General features: G+C 37.9%; 1 long non-coding RNA gene across 1 annotated transcript in view; it reads left to right on the top strand.

The window, feature by feature from the left end:
• LOC138988895 (uncharacterized) overlaps nucleotides 1-12,004 on the top strand; it is a 28,143-nt gene extending 16,139 nt beyond the window's left edge. The window contains exons 2-7 of the long non-coding RNA XR_011465135.1: nucleotides 483-625; nucleotides 1,106-1,245; nucleotides 4,153-4,325; nucleotides 5,372-5,485; nucleotides 7,323-7,444; nucleotides 8,983-12,004. This is a non-coding gene — a long non-coding RNA (uncharacterized lncRNA). The remainder of the gene's footprint in view (nucleotides 1-482; nucleotides 626-1,105; nucleotides 1,246-4,152; nucleotides 4,326-5,371; nucleotides 5,486-7,322; nucleotides 7,445-8,982) is intronic.
• Nucleotides 12,005-22,171: the final 10,167 nt, after the last annotated feature.

The raw sequence follows: 22,171 nt of genomic DNA on the forward strand, positions 1-22,171 counted from the left end.
CAGTAAAACTCAGACTGCAGGAAATACTATAGGTCAATTCAATTACAAGGAAGGAAAAAGGGAGAAAGAAGGGAAAACAATAGATAAAAAGAGATTTACAAGACATTTTAAAATCTATCAATCTATCTTAATGGATTACTATATCCCTAGTATCTCAGAGCGTAAAGAACCTGCTTGCAATGTAGGAGACCTGGGTTCATTCCTTGGGTTGGGAAAGTACCCTGGAGAAGGAAATGGAAACCCACTTCAGTATTCTTGCCTGGAGAATCCCCATGGACAGAGGAGCTGGTAGGCTACAGTCCATGGGGTCGCAAAAAGTTGGACATGAATGAGCCATTAACACACACACACAAATTAATGAGATAATTGGAAATTTGAACACTGATTGGATATTTGAAAATATTAGAGGATTATCATTAAATTTTAGATGTAATAATGGTGCTTTGGTTATGTATTTTTCAAAAGAACCCCTATCTTTTTAGGAATACATGTTGAAACAATTACAGAAGAGATGATATGAAATCTGGGATTTGCTTCAAAGTACTCTGTGAGTGTAGAAGGAGTGCAAGTGTATATGTGTGATGGGCAGACTGCTGAAACAGCCTCCAGTAATCCCCACCTTCTGGTAACTACACCCTTATGTAATTCCTTCCCCTTGAGTGTGGGCTGGACTTGGTGTTTTTTTTTTCCACTAAGAATAGAATTTAGCAAGGATGATGGGATATCTCTTTTATGATTAGGTTCAAAAGACTGTGTTGGACTTCCCTGGTGATCCACTGGTTAAGAATCCACCTGCCAGTGAAGGGGACACAGGTTTGATCCCTGGTCTGGTGGGATCCCATATGCCTCGGGGCAACTAAGTCCATGTGCCACAACTACTGAGCCCAGACACCACAACCACTAATGCTTGAGCACCCTAGAGCCCATGCTCCATGACAAGCCACTACAAAGAGAAGCCCACACACCACAATAAAGAGGAGCCCCAGCTGGCCTAAAGAAAGCCAGTGTGCAGCAATGAGGACCCAGTGCAGCCAAAAATAAATAAATTAAAAAAGACCATGATTTCCCTTCTTGTTCACTCTCTTGCTCTTGTCCTTGTGGGCAGCCTGATGAAGCAAGCTCCATGCTGTGAGATGCTCTACAGAGATGTCCACCTGGGAAGGAATAAATGGAGGCCTTCCACCAAAAGCTCTTGCAACTGAATCCTGCCAATCACTTGAATAAGCTTGGAAGTGGACCCTTCAGGTGAGATTCGTGATGACCACAATCTTATGAGAGATCCTCTCACAAGGATCCAAAGAAGCCCCATCTGGAGACCTACTCCACATAAACTCTGAGATAATAAATGTATGCTGTTATAAACTGCTAAATTTGGGATCATTTGTTTAAGCCCAGTAGATAACTAATGCAGTATGTGACAAGACTGGCCATAGTTTGGTGACTTTTGGGGATGAGTGAAAGTGTATTGGGGTTCATTTACCAGGCTTTCTACTTTTGTATATGTTTAAAACTTCTCCATGATAAAGAGTATTTCAAAAGCAATCAGTAAAATAGGATAATATATCCACTTGAATGCAGAGTTCCAAAAAATAGCAAGGAGAGATAAGAAAGCCTTCCTCAGTGAGCAATGCAAAGAAATAGAGGAAAACAATAGAATGGGAAAGACTAGAAATCTCCTCAAGAAAGAAGGGAACATTTCATGCAAAGATGGGCACAATAAAGGACAGAAACGGTATGGACCCAACAGAAGCAGCAGATATTAAGAAGAGGTGGTGAGAACACAGAACTATACAAAAAAGATCTTCATGACCCAGAAAACCACGATGGTGTGATCACTCACCTAGAGCCAGACACCTGGAATGTGATGTCAAGTGGGCCTTAGGAAGCATCATTACGAATAAAGCTAGTGGAGGTGATGGAATTCCAATTGAGCTATTTCAAATCCTAAAAGATGATGCTATTAAAGTGCTGCACTCAATATGCCAGCAAATTTGAAAATCTCAGCAGTGGACACAGAACTGAAAAAGGTCAGTCTTCATTCCAATCCCAAAGAAAGGCAATGCCAAAAAATGTTCAAACTACCGCACAATTGCACTCATCTCACACGTTAGCCAAGTAATGCTCAAAATTCTCCAAGCCAGGCTTCAACAGTATGTGAACCATGAACTTCCAGATGTTCAAGCTGGATTTAGAAAAGGCAGAGGAACCAGAGATTAAATTGCCAACATCTGCTGGATCATTGAAAAAGCAAGAGAGTTCCAGAAAAACAGCTACTTCTGCTTTATGGACTATGCCAAAGCTTTGACTGCATGAATCACAACCAACTGTGGAAAATTCTTCAAGAGATAGGAATACCAGACCACCTGACCTGCCGCCTGAGAAATCTGTATGCAGGTCCAGAAGCAACTGTTAGAACTGGACATGGAACAACAGACTGGTTCCAAATTGGGAAGGAGTATGTCAAGGCTGTATATTGTCACCCTGCTTATTTAACATCATGCGAAAAGGTGGGCTGAATGAAGCACAAGCTGGAATCAAGATTGCCAGAAGAAATATCAATAACCTCAGATATGCAGATGACACCACCCTTATGGCAGAAAGCAAAGAACTAAAGAAAGCCAAAGTACTCTTGATGAAAGTAAAAGGAGAATTTAAAAGCTGGCTTAAAACTCAACATTCAAAAAACAAAGATTATGGCATTTGGTCCTATCATTTCATGGCAAATAGATGGGGAAACAATGGAAACAGTGACAGACTTTATTTTGGGGGGGGAAAGGGGCCTCCAAAATCACTGCAGATGGTGACTGAAGCCATGAAATTAAAAGATGTTTGCTCCTTGGAAGAAAAGCTATGACCAACCTAGACAGCATATTAAAAGGCAGAGACATTACTTTGCCAACAAAGGTCTGTCTAGTCAAAGCTATGGCTTTTCCAGTAGTCATGTATGGATGTGAGAGTTGGACTATAAAGAAAGCTGAGTGCCGAAGAACTGATGCTTTTGAACTGTGGTGTTGGAGAAGACTCTTGACAGTCCCTTGGACTGCAAGGAGAGCCAACCAGTCCATCCTAAAGGAAATCAGTCCTGAATATTCATTCGAAGGACTGATATGAAGCTGAAACTCCAGTACTTTGGCCACCTGATGAGAAGAACTGACTCATTGGAAAAGACCCTAATGCTGGGCAAGATTGAAGTCAGGAGGAGAAGGGGACAACAGAGTATGAGATGGTTGGATGGCATCACCGACTCAATGGACATGAGTTTGAGTAAGCTCTAGGAGTTGGTGATGGACAGCGAGGCCTGTTGTGCTGCAGTCCATGGGTTGCAAAGAGTCGGACACAACTGAGAAACTGAACTGACTGAAACTATGGGAACAGCAATTCACTGTCTTTCCTGTGCCCATCATTCAGTGGCAGTATAGTTATCTTCCATATGGCTACACTTGGCCTGTATCTCTATGTTTCTTTGTTTTCTACTCTCATTTGTCTACTGGCCTTCATAAGACAGTAAATATTTACTCATTGTCTGCTAAGTGCTAATGAAAAAAATGGTATAATGCACTGATTAAAAAAAAAAGAAAACTAAGGGGAAAGGCTCTTTTTATATTATATCATCAATTTGGGGAATGGTAACTGAATAAGTAAAGATAAAGTGATGATTAAAAGAATATATAAATAAAGAAGAGGGATAAAGGAGCTCTGACACTGGACTAAGAAAAAATAGATGAGGACAAATGTGTCAGTTTTTTCCCAGGCTGTGGATTAACAAGTGTCTCTGCTTTTGTTTTTGTTCTGTTCAATTTGTCTGACTTTTGACAACTTCACTCATTTCTAAACCTCTACCAGCAGGGTAGGAGAGAAAAAAAAAAAAGGGATGTAGTAGTCAGATATTTCCCTTTGTCAACATATGTAGAAAATGTTAAAGATGAAAAAAACAAACAGAAAAAATTAAACACTGAGTTAATTAACACAAATTAAATATTGAATGGGGATTCAAATTCCCACGGAGTGTACAGCTTGCTGAGACATGAGAGGTCTAAGTTTAAAAGGTCACATCTCGATAAAATTTAACAAGTGTTTTAGAAGAGATATAAAACGTTTTTTTTTTTTTTTTTAATCAAACCCACACGTAATTTTCTTATCTTCTTTTGACAGGGATAATTTTAAATTAGCCATTTGCCAGTTTGTTCTCATAAAACGATTATAGGATGTGACTCACTGAGACCTAAATTATGTGAAAATGCCGGAAAGAAATGTGCTGAGTATCAGCTGTGGACCGTGCCATCCCTGGGAGCAGCCGTAACCCAGTCTACAAAGGAAGAAATTATGTAGGTAGTTCATTTTACAAGTTCTAGCTGGGATCACCTTGAATTTAAACACAAACTCTGTTTCTTACTAAGGGTACAAGTTTAGGCAAAGTATTTAAATGCTCCAAGCTTCCACATGCTCATCTGATAAGAGTATGAAAACCTAGTTAATGTCTACATGTGTTACAAGGATCAAGTGAAATAGCACGTGATTTAGCACAGGGTGTGGGACTGCAATTACCCCTGCATAAATTAGAGCTATTGCTGCTGTTATTAAACTTCCTCGTAGCTCAGATGGTAAAGAATCTGCCTGCAGTGCAGGAGACCTGAGTTTGATCCCTGGGTTGGAAAGATACCCTGGAGAAGGGCATGGCAACCCACTCCAATATTCTTGCCTGAGAATCCCTATAGACAGAGGAGCCTGGCAGGCTACAAGTCCATTGGGTCACAAAGAGTTGGACATGACTGAGTGACTAACACTTTCTTTCACTGCTATTATTATCAAAACCCATAGAAGATAATCTTAGGCCCATGGCTACCCAAATGTATACTTTAAGAATGATTGAATGTGAATTATTGTATAGAGTGCTATAAACCTCCCACTCCTTTTCGGTTGACATTCTGTTGTTAAAACTGGGGAGGTAAAGTTAGAAGAATGGGTCTATGCATACAATTTGCTCCTTTAGATACTGCAACGTAAAATACTTCTAGAAACCCAGCATGCAACTAACACAGTGGTTCTCTATCAGGGGCAGTTTTGCCCCCAAAGTGGGTTCCAGGGGACGTCTGGCAACTGGGGACACTGGGAGACATTTTTTTGTTGTCATGACTGGGAAGGTGTTATGGTGTCTAGTGGGTAAGGCCAGGGATGCTGCTCAGCTCCTACAATGCACAGAATGGTCCCCACCACAGAGAATAATCCAATCCAAAATGTCAATAGTGTCAAGGTTGAGAAACTCTGCCCAAGCCAAAGCCAAGAACAGAATTCCCTTTTCATTTGGCCTTCAAAGTTTTAGAGAAAGCATTTAACAATAGCTAAGACTGATTTTAAGCTCTCTTATTTTCAGCCAATGGAACTACTAATGAATCTTTCATCATAATGACCAAGACTTCAGAAAACTTCTTCTTGATGCCATTAGCAAAAACAGACGTCACTGTTCAAGAAGAATAGATATTCCATGGTAAATAAGTATCTCATATTGGCCCATGATATCATAACCTGGAAAACTCATTAATAGTATACTGTATATGATATATAAATATTTGACATAAATAAATATGATGCACCACTTTATATTTCCCAGTATTAAGAGTTTGTAGCCCAAGTGCCCTAACATCACATATGTTAGTAGGGAGGAATAGGGAGGAGAAGGTAGAAACTGAGCACCTCCACGATCTCTTCAGTGGCTCTGATTTTCCAACCAATCCTCTCCACTCCAATCAAAACACTTCTAACAGTCTCTGTGGATATTTCCACTAAAAAGCCACAACTGACCCCCACCACCACTGGGTACTCCTCGGCATTTCACACCATCTATTATTATTTGAAGAGCATGAAACCAGAAGCCCTATTTTTTCCACACTGAAAATATTTGAATGGGCTGTCAAAAAGCCTCTCAGAAATACGTCCCATCCAACAGCAACAAACCCTGTGCAAACAAATCAAGTGGTGCAGAAATCCTTTGCACAAGATGATAGGGGAGGCCTCCATGCTGACACTGTAGGCAAGCCAAGTTTTCATGTACTTCGATGGCTGACCTCCAACTTCTGACATATTCATTATATTCCAGCATGTCGGCTGCAGATTGCATTGAAGTGATGACAGCTACAAGACAGCCAACGAGGAATATGGCCATTCTGGCAACAGGTGGCCTTCCACTTGCACTGGGAAAGTTAATCTAGTTTATCATCAAAGTATATTATGTTCAGGAGTGTCATATTTTGAGAGCTCTAGTGACAGATCAAATAGAGAAAGCATTCTTCCATGGAACGTGACATTCCGGGGAGACCGATCCTTTCAAACCATTTCATTGTTTATGCCTGACTCAGGTCTGTTAAGTTGCTTCATTGTCGCAAGGTTTACATTAGTTTCCAAACTAAGGTTTGTATCCCCTGTCAAGGCTGGTGGAGGTATCCACAGTCTCACTTTAAACAATCAAATGCCTCTATTGCAAGGAATTTTTAATAGTTCTAACTTGACAGCAGAAAAAAAAAAGCATATTGAGGAACAGGCCAACAGCTAAAGTATATTCATATCTGTTCAAATTGACCATCACACTGCTAGATGAATTTTCAAATTACAGATGTCTGAAACCAGCTTTGCCTACCCCTACTCAAAATACATTTAAAAAAAAATAATCATTGAAATGAAATCATAGCCAAGGCTCATAATCGAGAAAAAATGGCCTCAGGGGAATACTAACTTCTCGTTGGGTTTAACCTTGGATTTTGGCAGGAAATCTCTCCCAACCTCTCTTCTATTCCCACTAAAGCCTGAGATGAATGATGTTAGATGGTAATATTTATTCAGTCATCCCATTCCGTGGCTGCCATCCAAGTTGGATGATTATGTTTTGCTGCACTTTGGACCTCATCTGAAGAACTCTTAAGAGTTCTAAAACATAGGGAAGCAATCAAAATGCTCGTGTGCCTTGTGGAAAATAATTTTAATTTGCTTGAAAAATCTTCTAGTCTATTGGGTCACTCTTTATGAAGAGTCCTACTTTAAGAGAAATAGAAAAACAGTGTTTATATTTTCTTAATTCTTTGCAAACTCCTTTTTGCCCAGGGATAGTTGAAGACATTTAATCTCTAAAAGTAAATCAGTCTCTCTAACCCACAACTACTCTCCTGTACTAGAAAAGATGGCAATAGTCCCATAAACATATATAGAGAAGGTTACCTACTCATAATACTTTTCCCATGTTCTTGGCTGGGCTCTACCTAAGACAGTAAGATAGACATCAGTTGACTCATCTCAGATTTTGATGATTCTGAATCATTAACTTTCCATCCTAGCAGTCTGGCAAGTACCTCCTTGGGGACTGGTCAAATTGAGCACTCTTCAGCCAACAAAAAACTGAAAGCATGCAGTTCTTCTGGTTACTGAACACTTCAAAGAAAAAGAAATATTAACACAGGTAAGGAAACAAAAGTGACATGACTTGGCTTTGTTCTGTAACTACTTTATCCACTTAATACTTAAAATATGGACCAAATATTTTGTGTGTTTTAAAGAATCACACATACAGCACTTGCTAGACACCATTCTCAATAGTTTTCATATATATTAAAACACTTAATCCTCATAAAAACTCCATGGGTAGATCCTATTATTAGATCCCTTTTACAGATGAGAAAACGGAGGCAAAAGAGAATAAGTAATTCTCCAAGGCCACAGAACTAGTAAGTGGCAGTCAAGGTTTGAACCTAGGTAGGTTAGCTTCAAAGTCCACCATATTAACCACCATGTTATGCTATCTCCCCCAGTAGCATAATAACAGTATAAATAATACCTAAAATTTAATGATCCAGGCTAGACAGTGTGCTGGATATTTTTAACCCTTGCTATAACCCAATGAGAATGGTACAATTATCATGAGGAAACTGAGGATTAGAAAGCTTCAACATTTGTCCAAAAACTGATAGCCAGACAGTGGTGGAACTTGGGCTGGATATTGTGGCAATAAAGAGATGAAACAAAATAATTCTATTTCTGAAGTTTCTAATAGTTTATAAAAGGAGATGCTTATTGGTCTAAAATCATTGGGGACATTTTTAGAAGTACAATCTTTATTCTTCCTAGAAAAGGAAAGTGAAACTGAAATTCTGGTTTGTGAGTCTTCCTCAAACATTTGAAGTCCATTCCTAAAGAACTTGGAGATTTAGTTGTTACTCTATGAAGTTAATAAGACTCCAAATCTTTAAAAGAATAATACCCAAAGCTATTTCACTTAAAAAAAGAAAGTAAAAAATACTGAGCCTTTTCATAAAGGTAAAGTTATATTGCATTTAAGAACCCCAGTGTTCATAATTCTTTGCTTAAAAAAAATAATGGTTAGAAACATAAGATATTGACTTGAGAAAAATGTAATGATCTTAAGAAATAAATAATACTAGCAAATTTCACTGTTTTATCAGGACGAAAATAAGGTTCCCAGGAAAAAAAAAAAAAAGCAGAAATTAAAAGGTGAAAGCCACCCATCTGTTGAAATACTATGCAATTACTTAAACTTGCATTTTTAAAGATTTTTATGAGGTTGGCATAATATTTATCTACATTAAGAAACAAAGTAGCATAAAGTCTGAATGTAGAGTATAATACACTTCTTCTTTACAAATTTATTCAGTCATTGATATACCTAAAAATTTCCAGTCCCACTCCAGTATTCTTGCCTGGAACATTCCATGGGCAGAGGAGCCTGGTGGGCTACAGTCCATAGGGTCAGAAAGATTTGGACATGACTGAGCATACACACAGAGACACAAATTTCAGGTAGTAAATGCACCAAAATACTAACAAAGTATATCCCCAGGTGGTAGGATCACAAGTTTTCTTTATTTTTTCTTTAAACTGATTTTTATTTTTTAAACTTTCCACAAGTCAGTATGTATTTTATGTTAGGAAAAAAAAATCACTAATTAAAAAAATGTGAAAGAACTATCTCATTCTCCACAGATCCCCACCTCACACATCTATTGTGAATATTGTGCTTCCAATAGCCCAATACACAGGTGGACTGGAGACAGGTTCTTGAACTGGATTGAAATCTAGCAAAGAGGGCTGTTTAACTGAAGAAACACAAGGGATAAAGGAAAAGTGAAAATCATTACCATGAGAGCCAGGAAACAAATGAAGGCAATTTATGGACTTCAATCCAAGGACATATGTGAGAGCACAATAGTATCTACCCCACGGGTTATGTGGAGCAAAATCTGTGTAGTGTAGAGACCTAAAGCAGAGAGGAGGAAGTTCAGAAAGTACTAGACCTTGCAGGAACCAATGGGACTTCCCTGTGGTGCCTCAGAGCTTATTTCTGAGGTGATCACAGTAGCTTAGAGAAGGTACGCAAGGCTAGGGAAGCTAAATTCGGGTTGCCTAACACAACCATCCACACAGTGGGGAAGAACAACTTACTGACACCCAATACAAGGATAACCCCAACTCCTGGTTTCCGTCCATAACATAAAATGCAGGACAACCATCCCAAGAACCACCTAGACTCAGGACTAATTAGAACAAACTTGGCGAATCCACTGGCTGTAGCTATTGATACTTTCAGGATGCTAAAATGATATAGATTACAGGACAACTTTAAAAAGAAAGGAAAGAAGGAAGGAAGAGGGCTTCTCTGGTGGTCCAATGGTTAAGAATCCACCTTGCAATGCAGGGGCCATGGATTTGATCCCTGGTCCAGGAAGATCCCACATGCAGCTAAGCCTTTGTGCCACAACTACTGAGCCTGCGTTCTGAAGCCTCTTGCCACAATTACTGAGCCAATGTCCTGCAGTTGCTGAAGCCTGTACGTCCCAAAGCCCATGCTCTGCAACAAGAGAAGCCACCTCAGTGAGAAGCTAGTATACTGCAACTAGAGAAAAGATCTTGTAGCAATGAAGACCCAGAACAACCAAAAATAAATAAATAAATATTAGAAGAAATCTTTTAAAAGAAAGAAAGAAAAGAAAATCCTGAGATTTAAAGATCCCAAGGTAAGAGGCTATATTTAAGTACATTTCCAGGTCATAGGAAAATCCTGGAAAGTTTCTACAGAAGACCAAAATTTACCTAGTTCAAAAGGGAACTCCTAAGAACCAGGTAAGATGTATAGACTGTCCCAGAAGTATAACCAAAGACACTGAGCTTGTCCAGATGTAACTACAGCTTCTTAGAAATGGAATATTACTTATGACTAAATGTAATGAGTGGTCAGATGGTCCGATTCTACAGTTAAGTTGTCATTCAGATAAAGTATTTAACTTTTTTTAATATTCTGAATTTTTTCGTTTAAATTATTCTTTCAAAAAAAATGCATTTACCTTGTATTCCTTTGTATCCCATACAACACAGATGATTATTGAATATTTGGTGAGATGTCAAATTAAAACCTAAGAATGATTTACTATCCCAATGAATTTCCGATCTAGATTTATTCATAAGATTTCTAAAAACTTAAGCTAATTATCCACTCTAAATATAATAGTTTGCATCTCCCACTCCCAAATCATAATGGAAAATATTTAAAAAGAAGAATGTTTGCTGTATAACTGAGTCACTCTGCTGTACAGCAGAGACTGACACAACGTTTTTAATCAAGTATATCTCAATAAAACTAATTGACAGATTATTTAACTTAAAATTAAGTGAATTAAAAAACCATATAGGGATCAAAGCATCTTTATTAGAAATGTTTATCAGTATAAAAATTTAAAGTAAGGATAATAATTCATTTTATAGATAATTTGAAATAAAATCTTTATCTTTACACAAATTGGTTCATATTTTGGTTTTTGTTTTGTTTTTCTGACTGTGGCACATGGCTCATAGGATCTTAGTTCTCAGACCAGGGATCAAACCCAGGCACTCCAGAATGAAAGCATGGAGTCCCAACTCCTGGACCACCAGGGAATTTCCCATTATATTTTGAAATCACTTATCTTTTTTGGGAAAAATTTAATATAACACATATTAGTTTGTTAGCATTTCATAAAATGTATTGAACAAAGCAATCATATAATTCAGTTTATTTATTCAAATTAAGGCATTTTACTATTAAACTTGAAATACCCAACATTTGCTGGTTCATAGAGAAAGCAAGGGAATTCTAGAAAAATATCTACCTTTGTTTCATCAACTACACTAAAGCCTTTGACTGTGTGGATCATAACAAACTGTGGAAAGCCCTCAAAGAGATGAGAATACCAGACCATCTTACCTGTTTCCTGAGAAACCTATATGTGGGTCAAGAAGCAGCAGTTAGAACCCTGTATGGAACAACTGATTGGTTCAGGATTAGGAAAGGAGTATGGCAGGGCTGTCTGCTGTCACCCTGTTTGTTTAACCAATACACTGAGCACATCACGAGAAATGTGGGGCTAGATGAGTTACCAGCTGGAATCAAGATAGGCAGGAGAAACATCAACAACTTCAGATATGCAGATGATACCACCCTAATGGCAGAAAGCAGAGAGGAATTAGAGAGCCCCTTGATGAGAGTGAAGGAGGAGAGTGAAAAAGCCAGGTTAAAACTAAATAGTAAAAAAAAAAAAAAAAAAACTGAGATCATGGCATCCAGCCCCATCTCTGCATGGCAAACAGAAGGGGAAAAAGTGGAAGCAGTTACAGATTTCCTCTTCGTGAGCTCTAAAATCACTGCGGATGGTGACTGCAGGAAAGCGATGACAAACCTAGATGGTTGGGTTGAAAAGCAGAGACATTTCTCTGCCAACAAAGCTCCATATAGTCAAGGTTATGCTCTTCCCAGTGGTCACATACAGTTATGAGAGCTGGACCGTAAAGAAGGCAGAACAACAAAGAATTGATGCCTTCGAACTGTGGTGCTGGAGAAGACACCTGAGAGTCCCTTGGACAGCAAGGAGATCAAACCAGTCAATCTTAAGGGAAGTCAACCCTAAATACTCGTTGGAAGGACTGATGTTGAAGCTCCAATATTTTGGCCACCTGACATGAACAGCCAACTCATTGGAAAAGTCCCTGATGCTGGGAAAGATTGAGGACAGAAGGAGAAGAGGGAGTCACAGGATGAGATGGCTGGATAGCATCACTGATGCAATGTACATGAACTTGGGCAAACTCCGGGAGATGGTGAGGGACAGAGAAGCCTGGCGTCCTGCAGTCCATGGGGTTGCAAAGAGTCAGACGCAACTGAACAACAACTATTAAAATACAATATTATCTAATTTTCAATTAAAAGAATGCACTTTGAATTGAATAAACAAAAATTTTAATTTCACCAACATGTTCTACCAAATTGTAATGTAACACAAATAGAAAAGATAGTAGGAATAAGTACATATTATTCTTTGGTATCATAAAGAAGAAATAATAGTTGGATTATTTTCAATTACAAAACACCAAAAATTATGTAGATTTTTAAAAAATCAACAAAAGGAAATGATGAAAAGACTACGTGTAGAGAGAACTTCTTTTTAGAAAAAACTTTTTCTTCTGGAATACCACCTCAATCTTAAATTCAGAAAACTATATACAAAGTTGTTCATGGTAGTAGGATTCATAATTATAATTTAGTTGACCACAAATATTAGCTATGGTTTAAAACATTAAAGACATTATTTAACAGAGATGGAATGGTGTATAACCAGAAAAATGTTAACTACATTCTTTTAATGTATAAAATATTTATGATGAACATTATACTTGTGGGATACTTATCCTAATTACTCATGGAACTTTTTGCATAATTACCCAGTCTAGAGCAGCATTCTAGAACCTCTATGGCTTGGTAAAATGAGAGCTGATTAGGGTATATTCATATACAAAAACTCTGCTCTGCAAATACCCAGAGCATGAAGACTACAAACACTCTCTTACAGTAGTAATAATGTCAAATTCAATACTGTCAGTTCACATTGAGTAAGGTAAAAATACTGGGAAAAAGGAGGAAAATTTGCCATTACCATAATAGAAATTTTGAAAATTAAATAAATTATAACTGCAAAAAAGACACACACATACCATTTTTCATCACAGTACTATTCACAATAGCTAGGACATAGAAGCAACCTAGATGTCCATCAACAGAATAAAGAAGTTGTCGTACATATACACAATGGAATATTACTCAGCCATAAAATGGAATGCATTTGACTCTGTTCAAACAAGGTGGATGAACCTAGTACCTGTTACACAGAGTGAAGCAAGTCAGAAAAACAAATATATATTAGCTCATATATATGGAATCTAGAAGGATGGTACTGATAAACCTATTTGCAGGCAACAATGAAGATGCAGACAGAAAACAGACTTCTGGACACACGGGTAGGGGAAGGAGAGGGTGGGATGAATTGAGAGAGTACCACTGAAGTGTATACAGTCATACGTAAAATTAGATAGCCAGTGAAATTTACTGTATGACACAGGGAGCTCAAATTTGGTGCTCAGTGATAAACTAGAGGAGTGGGGTGGAAGGTGGGAAGGAGGGTTCAAGAAGGAGGGGACATATGTATACCTATGGTTGATTCATGTTGATACATGGTGGAAGCCAACACAATATTGTAAATCAATCATCCTCTAATTAAAAACAAATTAATTAATTAAAAAAATTCTAACTGCAGTCCAGAGTCAAAAGTTCTTTTTCATTCCTCCACCCCTCAAACCCTTTGCAGAGGTAGCAGATACCAGTAGAGAGTGGGAATCTTTGACATTCATTGGGCAGGCAGAGGTTGTAAAATTGACAAAGTACCACACCATTATCTAAACATCACTATTTCTGTATTGAGGGGTATCTTATTCTGCGAAACACAAGAGGTGGGGAGAAAGGAGCACTGAGGGCTGGGAAGAGAGCACTTTAAAGGAATAAGCTATGGATTGTGGAAAACGAAGGAGAGAAGGGCAAACTCAGAGAAGGGAAGGGTAGGGAACTGTGGACTGTTTAGTTAGTAACTGTCTGGAGTGGACACTTGACTTTTGCTATTAAGACTTATATGTCAAATTTATTTAGACATTTTAATCAGCTCTTAGGTCAAACATAACTCAGTAAGTCCTTTATGATCTGTGCATAATAAAAAAATCAAAATTTCTGGGACTTCCCTAGTGGTCCAGTGGTTAAGAATCCACCCGCCAATGCAGGGGACATGGGTTCCATCATTTGTCTGGGAACTAGAATCCTACATGCTGCAGGCAGCTAAGCCCACGTGCCACAACTACTGCACTCATGCTCTAGAGCCCACAAGCTGCAGCTACTGAGCCCACGTGCCATAGAGCCCATGTTCTGCAATAAGAGAAGCCACCGCAATGAGAAGCCCACACACCACAATGGAGAACAGCCCCCACTACCACAGCTAGAGGAAGTCCACACAGCAACAATGACCCAGTGTAACCAAATATAATTAATTTTTTTATATTCAAAATTTCCATGAAATTCACTTCTGGAATCTTCAGAATCTCTCCCTTCCATGCAGTCTTCCTACCTAGTGCTTTGGTACTGAAGGTTTTTGTGTTAAATAAAGTATCTGGGCTGGTGTATAATACGTGTTCTATCATTCCACCTCATTTTGCCCCACTCTCCCTCTATAGGGCTTCAGTAATCACTACCTAAACCCTTGCTTTTGGAGAGCTGCTGGTGAGGAAATATCTCGCCCACAATAATGGTCCCTTTTCTCCAATAATTATTAGTTAGTGGTTCTTGTTCAATCGTATCCAACTCTGCAATCCCATGGACTGTAGCCCACCAGGCCCCTCTGTCCATGGAATTCTCCAAGCAAGAACACTGGAGTGGGTAGTCATTCCCTTCTCCAAGGGATTTTCCTGATCCAGGGATCGATGGCAACTGATAAATCTTGACCACACTCTAGAAGATGGTTAAGGACATCATTCTATGAAGGGCCACGGTCCCTAGAGTGTTGAGGAGGATCCATCCACAGCTGATGAACAAATCTACAGCAAATACAGTAAATTCAGTATTTCTGAATTCCTCCCTCTTACATGACTCAGAATAGTTAGAAATAATCCTACAGAACAAAGAAGGGAGGAAGAGTGAATGAATTTAAACTGTCAACAAAACAAAATTCACACAATGACATCATACTCAAATTAAATAGATGTTATTTTGAAAATCTCTTCCTAAGAGAAATGAGATTGAAAAGAATTATATCCAGATAACACTAGTTTTCTCTGGGCTTAAGTCTCTAGGTAAATTTTCTATCTTTTTTCATTGTTCTATTTGTTCCAGATTCTCTATGATTACTCACATTGAATATATTTAATAAAATTTAATAAACACTTGTTTAAAAACTAGCTTATATAGTGTTGCATAGACTTTTAAAAACTGGTGTTTAAAAAATTTTTTTCTTAAAAAGAAATGTAACTTTTATCTGAATTTCATACATTTAACTTTAAGAAACTGAGATGAACTCTGCCTCTTGGAATGAATGACTTTGCAGTTTAAACTGAAACTTCTAAGTGGAATATATTAATACTGAATTTTTTTAGCATGCTTATTTTACTTTGTATATATATGATATAAGAAAAGAGGAGTTTCTAGAATTATCAAGAAGGGGCTCTTTTTAAGAATCAAGCATAAATGGGATTTCAATGATCTTGAAGTCAAATGGTGGTTAGTGATCCTATGAGATGCCACAGCTTTACCATGGGACGTTCCTGAAGTACAACCACCAGGATATCCTGACCTATATGTTGTTCAGGCACCGCTGTTTTTGAGACAAAGGAGCCATCACCTCCAAAGTTCTTTTTCGCAGTTTGGGGGAGGCAACATATTAAGTAGTTCAGCTGCTCAGCCATGTCTGACTCTTTGTGACTCCATGGACTGCAGCAGGCCAGGCTTCCTGTTCATCACCAACTCCCAGAGACTGCTCAAACTCAAGTCCATTGAGTCGGTGATGCCATCCAACCACCTCATCCTCTGTTGTCCCCTTCCCCTCCCGCCTTCAATCTTTCTCAGCATCAGGGTCTTTTCCAGTGACTCAGTTCTTCGCATCAGGTGGCCAAAGTATTGGAGTTTCAGCTTCAGCATCAGTCTTTCCAATGAATATTCAGGGTTGATTTCCTTTAGGATTGACTGGTTTGATCTTGAAGTCCAAGGGACTCTCAAGAGTCTTCTCTAACACCACAGTTCAAAAGCATCAATTCTTCAGTGCTCAGCTTTCTTTATAGTCCAACTTCTGCCCTATACTCCTGACCTATAGCATATTAAGTACCCAACCTCCAAAATCCTAATCTCACCTTGGCCCCAAGATCTCATATTGGTTTTGCCTTAAGTTTCTTTTTGTCCTTCTTGATGGATTGTTTTGCTGTTGTTTACTATATCATGATTAAGTTTACTTTCTAAGTTTTATTTATTTTTATTACTTTGGCTGCACCGGGTCTTCATCTTGGCACAGGCTTTCTCTAGTTGCAGCCTGGGGGCATAGTTGCCCTGAGGCATGTGGGATCTTAGTTCCCTGACCAGGGATGGAACTCAAGTCCCCTGTATCAGAAGGCAGATTCTTAATCCCTGGACCACCAGGGGCATCTCTCAATGTAATGTTTTTAATTCTTGGGGGTGTTGAGAAAATTCAATAAAGCAAAGGATGTAAAAAGAGACAGAGAGATTTTTTAGAATGATCCCAGGGGCACTTTAGAACATAGTCTCTCCCTTTTTCAATGCCATAGTTCACCTTTCCCAAAGGTTGGAAAGAATAATATATTCCTGGAAATACCCAGAGCTGTGATTTCAGCTATTTGTCTTCATTTTGCAACATTCAAGAGGCATACAGGAGGGATTATCTAATTATTTAAAGTCATTTTGCAGACTTTTCAATAAATTATCAAAACAGAAAATATTAGCACAACATCCCCCAGAAGAGACTTTTTAAAGAGAAATACTAAAAGGAACATCATAAAATTAAATAGCCATTAAAAGACTAAATACACAATGACCAGACCATAAACAAAAGCAGAACTCTGACCCACAATCTTCAGAGACCCGCCCAGAATGCCAAGCCTTTATCTACAATAATCAGTCCAGAAAACCAGACTGCTATAAGTTATACTTGCAGGAAGTTAGTTCTATAATATCTTTAGGAACAATTCAGGAAGCAAGACAATAACACCTGTAAAAATCAGTCCAAAACCGCCAGGACTTGATAAATAACTGACAGTTTCCCTAATTTTTGTCCTTGCTTACAACTTAGGACCAACCAGAGAAAGCCAAAAACATGCTCCTAACCAGTCATGTCATATGATTCCCTACTTCTAGTTATCCCTACTTCTAGATACCACATCTCCAGCTTTCCCCATCCCAGCAACCACCAGGTAGGGCATACCTGAAACCTTCCCTACTCCTCTGCCTGCATTTGAGTCACCGCCAAACACAAGCGATGGTGATTAACTCCCTTACTATATAGCAAGCTCTAAACAAATACCCTTTGTTTTTCTCACTTGATTAGTTTTCATTTATTTCCACACCACAGAAGAACCAGGAAAATGCCATGACCAACTTGTAAAAGAATTCATAAAAAGGCAAAGTCATTTAGTTATTGCAAAGTATGTATCATGGAATTTATGTATATGACATACAAGGCAACAGTAAAGAGCACCCCCTTTGAGAATCTCTGTACCATCTCTTTTTAATACATTCTCACATAGTGTTCTCCAGGCATTTTAAATTTTGTACGCTATTAATAAATTTTGGCAAGTACTCCCAAAATATAGACAACTTATTTATACATGTAACAGATTTAGACAATTTAGAGGATGAGATAAAGTGAAATAAAACTACTTTTAAACATTTGGTGAACCATGATGACTTCACACCATCAGTAGCTAATCCCTTTGTTGTGGATGTAAATTTACATGTAAAAAGCTTTCTTAATAGCTTCCAAGCTTTATATCTAATAATATGACGATTAGATTGCTATTGCTTTTGCCTCTTAGATGCCTAAATATGAACTCATATTAGGGGTGGGTAAAATGTCAGGACTACCATGTTGTAGATGCTTGTCTATGCCTAATCACTGCTATCATTATATTTTATCTCTGTGTCTCTGACAGATTTTTTTTTTAGTCCTCTTTCCGCCTAAAGACTGTAATGCAAACAAGATAATATCCTCTGTAAAACTACTGTAACAGGCCCATATAGACTATAAAGTTCACAGGCTACAGAGAGCAGTCAACTATCTACCAATATCCAATCATTTGAGAAACACCCCAAAATAAATGTCAACCAATAAATTAAAAATTAGTAAACTTTCTAATTTTAGATAATATATTAATAGTAAATAAATAGATAAATAGAATTTCTACTATTTTCCTCCCACTGCTCGATGGATACTTGTGTGGAGATACACTCTGTAGACCAGTCTACTACACAGATGGATTTCCTAGGATTTGATCAATAAACATGGTTTATTCTTTCTTTTGAAAATAAAGGTGAAGAGGAAATGAAAACGCAAGTGTATGCACATCTCCTTAGCTTAAATACACATTAGAAAAGGGATCATGGGTAACTTTTTGTGACTACTGGCCTTCTGAGCTAAACAGGAGGAGAGGTCAGTCTGAAGAATAAAACCACAGAGCTTTCAAATAATTTGTTATTTCAGCTTCCCTTCTTTCCTTATTTGAAAATTGGCCCTGTGTCTTTAGGGAGGTGTTCCTTGCTGTTATGTTTAGCGTTTTTCACATTCCTTATTTTTCCCCCTCATTTCTCATCCTTGGGGTGAGAGGTACCCAGACTTAGCATTGATGATCAGCCCTGGCAAGGCAGATGATGTGTCTTTAGCCCTCCAAGTAATAACTTGGTTAATGGCAGCCTCACCTTCCTGATATAACTCTGAAAATCAGGTTGACAGCCTGTTCTTCAATATGCAATAGTTAGTAGGCGTTTCTCTATTTTAGTATATTGAAACTGGATTGTCCCCTCTTAGCAATTTGTGGGTTCTCTGACTTTTTTAGCGTGTTAGGGACTTTCACAAAAAAAAAAAAAAAAATTGGCAGCTCCAGACTTCAATATATTTCAATATTTAGTTCATATTAAATCAGCACAATTATCTTATAAAAATTATGCATCATAAGTGGTTTGGTAAGCACATTAGCTGATTCTCATATTACCCAAGAGGAGGCATGTCAACTACATGTGCTGATAAATAAAGTTGAAAATTTCTCAGTACAAATAGTCACTTATCTGCATTTTTAGTAGCCATGTTTGCAATTTCCTCCATTAGTCATTAGTGCTCTAAACTTCACTTCTTATTTTCGTAGTGACAGGATTTAAACACCAATATCTCAACCATATTTGAGTCATTCATATTGTACATATCTCTACTGATTACTGAACTTTAAAAAAACTTTTATCTAATTCTTCTCTGATATATTTGTGAAAGTTCCATTATCATTATCTTTCTCTGCTAACAAACTCCATTTGCTCTTTGGCTATTATCTTTTCCTTGTCAGTCATAACTAATGGGGCAGAATCTTGTTTAATTTTTTTCCATCTATTTTATTCCTGTCATGCTTTTACTTCCCCCTACATATAGATCTTAAAATAAGTCAAAGGAACCAGTTCATTAAAAAATTATTTGAATGCCTCTACAGCACACAGGCTTTCATTCTGGCATCAGCTCAGATTCTTTATTTCATTCTAATTCTCCCAGTTGGATCTCTTTCCTCATATGGAATACAAGGAAACGCTTTAAAACCATCTTTCTTAAAGTGATACCCAATGTTGTGATCTGTAGAATCAATTTGTATGATAGTCAGTCTTCAGTTAGCCATGGAACCTGGGGAGATATTGGCCTGTTTATAATTAATTGAAAGCTCTTGAAAGGAACCAGAATTCATGTAGGGCACAGCTCTTTACCTTCCACCAAATCTGCTCCACTATTCAAGTAAATTATATGCGTTTGAGAGGTGGTATCCTGAATTTCTTCATTCATTCTCCAGTAGGCATGATAGTAAATATTAACTTAATTAAAAGGAGAAGTCTAAGATAATAGCCCCAAAGGCGGTACAGACTATTGACACCAGTTTTTAAAACTGATTACTTCTGGGAAGTAAGGCACGATTGAGGAGTGAGAGAGACAGTGAAGGAATATTCAACTTCTGTGTCCCCACTTCTGCATCAGTTTTTTATAGAAAACATGTATATTATACCATGTAAGATGATAAAAAGAAAAAGAAAGGGGTATATAAAAAATAATCACCTGTTCAACTTAACTAACTGCATGACCAACTGTAAAAATAAATTAATTGCCTGGGTAAGTAACTAGCTATTTCCAGCAAAGAACATACATTAACATTATAGTCAAAGCATTATTTTTTTTTTGAGTTAAATATAGCTACAAATATAATTTAAACATATTAAATTTCTATTTTGAATATATTAAGTAGACTTAAAATACATCAAAATATATGTTTACAAGTCAAATATATCTCTTATACAGTTTGCAAATTATATCTTAAGACATTATATGGTTGAAGTCTGGATAGGCAGTAGTTAGAACCTACATGCCTGCTCTACCGTAGGCATTCAGTTCTCACCTTCTCTACCCAGGAAAGAACAAAGAGGTTTATCCAGAGCACTTAAACAAGCAGCTCTGGAGTTACTGGCCAGGCATAGCTGAGCATTGGGGTCATGCAGAAAGCTGAAAAGTGGGCGATTACAGTGAAAATGTACATTCTAAACAGTGACCTCCAGTCCCCTTCCTGGTTACCTTTCAGAATGATGACAGACAGACTCCTAAACTGTTCCACACTAGCAGGAAGCTAAAGAAACTCACATGACCCAGTGGTGGTGTCAGAGCAGCCACCAACAAAAGGCCACCAGTTGGCAAGGCTCCATCACACCCTAGAGATTCCATTCACCTTGAATGTCTGTTCTTAAACATGATCACTACAGTTCACCAAAAACAAACAGAAAAGTCTAAGATCAAAACAACAACAACACAAAAATTGCAGAAAAATAAGAAAGAAAAACACTTTAAAAATTATAATTTACATGTCCAGACATTAGGGAAAATCATACCCATGGACTAAGAAGAGAACACTATTTTTTAAAAGGAGCATAAGAAGAAAAAACAAACTTTTAAAATAAAAATATGACAGGAAAAAAATGAATGATCTAAAAAAAAAACCGTAAACTCCCTGTGCTCATTTTCCCAGAAACCAACTGGATGATATATTCCACCAAAATGAAGACATAAACTAAAAATGAGGAGCACTCGTCAGACAATTCATTTGTATCCTGATTTATACCAATCTATTTATCTATCCAGTATTTTATGTACGATCTTTCAGGAATGATAACCCACTTTGCACACTATTTTATCACCAAGCTCTCTCACAAAATTACTTATCAACATCCTGTCACAGCAATCAGTACAGATTTACACCTTTTCATCTTTATTTTTAAGCCCTGTCCAGTAAGGATTATAAACATTATTACGCATTAATCCCAATTTCCTTTATATACATGGAAAAACAGTAGCATAAAGATCATGGGAATGTGCTTAATTGGGTATCCTGGTGGACTTGGATGTCTGGGGGCACAGGGGTGCTGCAGCACGTCTCTTCCATGACTTCTATGGTCCACACACTGGAAACCACTTTACAGGGAAATAAAAGCCCTTCGGCAACAGGTAGGGATAAAAGTCATCAGTGTCATCTATTCATTCAGCAAGTAGTCACTGAAGGTTTATTGTGTTGCTGGGTATGGTGAACCTTAAGAACCAACAGTACAAGGTACCTTGAGCAGCTTGGAGCAGATGGAAATGGGGGTGGGGCTGGGAGTGGGGAAAAAATGCTAAAATAGTAGCCCAAATCTTACCTGTGTCAAACTTCTATGATTCAGACATTTTACAAAGGGCCAGCCCTGCTTGAGATCGGCCACAAAACCACTGAAACAGATGTCCCCTAGACCTCTCTTCCTCAGAGGAGACAGACTTATGTTTGGACCAACTCTGGTGGGAAACATGTTCCTGCTTGTGTTAAGGAGACCTTTATGCCCTAGACAGAGGTCAGGATACCTACAGCTCCTCTGCAAAGATTTTATGGGCTGTTGGTATAATCACCAGTACCATAGAAGGAATTTTTCATACTTCTTCACATATTACTGTTCTCTTCTTTGGGAAATTTTTACTAAGAAAATGCGGGGGGAGACCGTGAGGGGCGGGAGTCA

This window comes from Bos mutus, chromosome 8 (assembly GCF_027580195.1).
Source record: "Bos mutus isolate GX-2022 chromosome 8, NWIPB_WYAK_1.1, whole genome shotgun sequence".
NCBI classification, from domain to species: Eukaryota; Metazoa; Chordata; class Mammalia; order Artiodactyla; family Bovidae; genus Bos; species Bos mutus.